Source organism: Grammomys surdaster, unplaced genomic scaffold (assembly GCF_004785775.1).
Source record: "Grammomys surdaster isolate TR1022 unplaced genomic scaffold, NIH_TR_1.0 166, whole genome shotgun sequence".
Taxonomy (NCBI): Eukaryota; Metazoa; Chordata; class Mammalia; order Rodentia; family Muridae; genus Grammomys; species Grammomys surdaster.
The window spans coordinates 11,990,235-11,995,100 of record NW_021604614.1 but is presented as its reverse complement, the minus strand read 5'-3'; positions in this window follow the sequence as shown (position 1 = coordinate 11,995,100).

Sequence of the window (4,866 nt, the reverse complement as noted above, 5' to 3'; positions counted from 1 at the left end):
GCAAAGCAAATCCATCTTAGAAGGCATAATATGCTGTCAGGACAAAAGCCCCCGTTATGCAGCAAAGGGATCTTCACCCGCTGACTATTTCTAGCCTCTGTGTCACACGCGAAAGGACCAAAAACTTGAGGGTGACTGAAGAATCAGTTTTGGTTTTTTGTTTTTTTTAACGTGGAGTATTTTCTCCCAATACCAAGACATCACGTATTAGTGGAAAATTACCTTAATGCAGTCTTCTCTGTAGAGCAACAATCGCAGATTAATTTGTCATTCATTGAGGGAATATTTATCGGGCCCGTTTGCATGTTCTGCATCCTATTGCATTATACTTGCCAGCATTCCTACAGGGTCTTTGGAGACAAGACTTCTTCAGACAGTAACCAGAAGTGAGGCATAGTGAACTTCACCTTACAATGTTTCATTACCCAGAGAAAATTAATATTAGGCTCGCACTTCATCATCCTTCCTTCTCTCCTGTTTCTTTCACTTTCCGGCACTTTTTCCTTCTTGTCTTTTTTTTTTTTTTTTTTGATTCAGAGTACAAAAGTTCAGTACATAGCCCTTACTGAAATGGAAGTCATATGTAGACCAGGTTGGCTTCGAACTTGCAGTGATCCTCTTGTCCTTGTCCCATAAATTCAAGGATTTTAGCCATATACCACCATGCTAAGTTTAACACTATGTTTTTTCTTGGGAAAAAAAAACAAGTATCAAGAAGTATATTTAAGTTGTGTCTGACTTAGTTATAAGATAATGGACTCTTTTTTTTTTTTTTTTTTTTTGGTTTTTTTCGAGACAGGGTTTCTCTGTGTAGCCCAGGCTGTCCTGGAACTCACTCTGTAGACCAGGCTGGCCTCGAACTCAGAAATCCACCTGCCTCTGCCTCCCAAGTGCTGGGATTAAAGGCGTGTGCCACCACCGCCCGGCCAACTTTATTAACTTTTAAAATTGTTGTTTTTATTTAGTGTGTATGAGAGTTTTGTCCACATGTTATGTGTGTGCCATGTGTGCCTGTTGATGAGACCAGGATCTCAGATGTCCCTGAAACTGGATCTATAGAAGGTTATGAACAGCCATGTGGATGCTAGGAACCTGGGTCCTCTGGAAGAGCAGCCAATATTCTTAACCACTGAGCATCTCTGTATACTACCACATGAAAACATGCTAATCTCCAAGGGCATTGCATACATGTAGTACATTGACATACATGCAGACAAAACACCAATACATTAAAATAATAAGTGTGGGGGAATAAAACTTGATTTGATTGAGCTGTGTGTAGGGTGATTAACAATCAGCAGGCAGAGACAGCTGGGTCTCTAAGTTCGTTTAAGGTTAGCCTGGTCTACACATCAAGTTCTGGGATAGCCAGAGCTCCACAGAGAAACTCTTGTCTAGAAACACCAAAACAATAACCAACAGCTTAATTAAATTATAGGAAGAAAACTGATTATTGTAATATGGGAATAATTATTGCTGAGATCCAAACATTGTCTCAGTTAACCTATATGAACCTATATAATATCTATATAAACCTATTTAACATCTAGTTGTACAGAGGTCAAAGGTGAAGTCTGAAGTCAAACACTGTCGCTGTGCTGTGTCTTTTGTTATGCTGTGGCCGCCCTTTTTTAGCCAAATTGTCTAACTTTTGCCCCATATTTTGATCCTCACAGCTAGCTGTGTGCTCCTTGGACCTAGGACCTAACATACTTGCTATGCAAGCTCTCTTACACATCCTTAACCTCTCCACACACACACCACCCCCCTTTTTTGAGACAGGGTCTCTCTGTATAGCCCTGGCTGCCCTAAACTCACAGTGCAGACTAGGCTACCCTCAAACTCACAGAGACCTGCCTGTCTCTACCTCCAGAGTACTGGAATTAAGGACATGTACTGGGGCCTAGCTTTGGTTTTGGTTTCACATGGAGAGTTTTAGATGGAGATTCACTATATAGCTCAGGCTGGCTTAGAACTCAGACATTTCCCCTGCCTCAGCTTCCCAAGATTTTAGCCTCTGAGACTTACTGCCAAATAAACTCATATTTTCTAGTTCCTTCTGAACACCAGCCGGCTGGTTCAACTCAGCTGACTGGCTCAAAACTCCTCCCCAAGCTGACTGATTCAAATTGGCTTATTCCAGCTTCTGACTGAAGTGCCTCATACTACCTTGGGCAATCTGTTCTAATCTTCTGGCTCCTTCTCTTTCTCTAGCTTGTCTTCTGTCTTCACCTATGAACACCTTGTTCCCTCTCTGCAACCTGTCTCTGTACAACTGTCCTGGTAAAACTGCCCTCTCTCCTTTTCTTCTCTCTCTGTGCCAAGTAGCATCTCTCTTTCTCTGTCTTCTTCTCCTGAGAGTTGGGCATATTCTATTCTGTCCAATCTTCCTCTGATTCATCGTTACTTTGTCTGCCCCTCAATTAGACATCACTTTCAAACATGAGTGCTTCCTTCTTTTTTTTTTTTTAAAGATTTATTTGTTTTATTTATATGAGTACATTGTGGATATCTTCAGACACAGCAGAAGAAGGCAACAGATCCCATTACAGATGGTTGTGAGCCACCATGTGGTTGCTGGGAATTGAACTCAGGACCTCTGGAAGAGCAGTCAGTGCTCTTAACCACTGAACCATCTCTCCAGCCCGAGTGCTTCCTTCTACAAACTAACTTTACCTTCATTATTTGGGATTAAGGGTGTGTGGTAAGGGCCTGTCTATAGTCTAGCCAGAGTAGCCATGCTGCTGGATTCAAACTCTCTTCAGTTTGGTTTGGTGTAGGGTTGCAGGAGTAAACCACCATGTGCTTTCTTTTGAGGAAGGTCAGCCCATCCTCCATCTTTTCTGCTCTTTTAAACTTGTTCACCTTTCTTCCACTTTCCCAGTCTCTCACCAGCTGAACAGTACAGATTTTTATCACCTGATTTTTTACTTCCCCTATTCTCCCATTGCTCCTGGGATCAATTCCATAATAGTCACTATGGCCTACAAGGTCCCTCTGCTCCCCCCTCCCCCACTTCCCCCCTTCATTGCCCTACAGCCAGCTGTTTTGTATTCATTGCTATAGATATATGGGCTGGAACAAAGCAAGTAGATAGTCAGAAAATGTTTGGTAAGTGGATTTTTATCTGGTATTTGAATTCAGGAGAACCATTCTTTATGATAAATGTGGTGATTACATAACAGAAGTGGGTCCCAATCCCATTTCTTCCTTGTCATAGTAGATAAGTCATCTGTCGTAAGCCTCAGTTTCCATAGGTGTGAGACAAGAATAATAATATAATAGTCAGGAGTTTTAATGAAATGATGCAATATTAAAGGTCCTAGCACACTGCAAGCATTCAGGTTTTGATACTGTTATGGGTTTATAGTTCTCTTAGTCCTAGCAAGAATAGTTTGTATTTCTATGTTGTTTTGTGTGTGTGTGTTTTTAACTGTTTTACTTTACAGCCCAGAATGGCTTCAGACTTGCAATCATTCTGCCTCAGCCTGCCAAGAGGAGACTGGAGGTGTTAGCCATGTACAGTTCAAACAGGATAGTTCCCATTGCTTGTTTATTTGCAGAATTTGGGATTGAACCCAGGACTTCCTGCGAGCAAGGCTTGTGATTTACCACTGAGTGTTACTTTAGTGTCCTTTTTTTTTTTTTTAAACTTCCGGTAGTCTCCAGTATTCAAGGGTGGAAAGCTCTGAAGAGGGGTAGGAAGTTAGAGTTTGGGGTAGGCCTCTAACTTTGATAGTTATTAAAGCAAGTTGATGAGGTGTTAATGTCCTTACTATACGGCCTTTTGACAGGAGGGAAGATGAAGAGGCGCCCTGAAACAGCCCTTTATTGTAGACGTGGGAGGTCCCTTGGGTTGGTCTGGAAAACAAGGCTTTGTTATTTTAGCTACTAAGACATAAAGGGCGCCTGGCAGTGGTAGGGCACGCCTTTAATCCTAGCACTTGGGAGGCAGAGGCAGGCGGATTTCTGAGTTCAAGGCCAGGCCAGCCGGGTCTACAGAGTGAGTTCCAGGACAGCCAGGACTACACAGAGAAACCCTGTCTTGAAAAGCAAAAAAAAAAAAAAAAAAAAAAAAAAGTGGACATATAGGGCTAGACTCGGGAAGTGACTTAATTGTGTGGTCCCAGTGCTATGGCAGGAGCTGGGTACCTTCTGGTGTCCTTTGCGTCTATGACTTAGCACAAATACAGGGAATCTTTGGCCGCATGCCCTAACACAGCCACCGCACAACGGCACAAGGCAGTAGGCAGTCATCAGAGTGCCTGGAATCCTGCATACCTAGGCATTTTTCTTACACGGAGGGCCACAGGAATACAGGATGGGTGACCTGCTTGCAAAATCCTTTCACTGTAGCTCCTCCCAACGTCAATTTCTTCTTCTGGAAAGGGCCAGGAGTAGCGACTAGGAGTGCAGTCACTCTGGTCTGTTGGCCTGGGCCGGAATCTAGGTGTGAGAACTTGGCCAAGGCCCCTCGCTTCTCTCTTGAGTCTCAAGTTTCCCCATCTGTAGGAAAGAGGTAATAACGGTGTCTGTCTGCCCGGGGTTGTTCTGAGGTGTAAAGAAGATAGCGTGACAGAAGAAGCACCCCAGCAAACTTAGCAAGGCTAGCCAAGGCTCCCTGGCTCCTCGGGGCCTCCTACCGGCCACAGGCCGAGTTCGCCTAGCTTTGGACGAAGGCCCATCACTTCCTGGTTCTGTAGCCCTAGAGACTCCCCACCTTCTACTTGCATGCCCACGGGGCAGACGCCCAGGCTCGCGTGAACGTCCCACGCCTGCAGACGCGGCCGGCCGGGGTGCGGGCTCGGGCGCCGTGCAGTCGCTGCGCGCAGTGGCCGGGGGACGCGCGCGCGAGGGGCTGCGCTG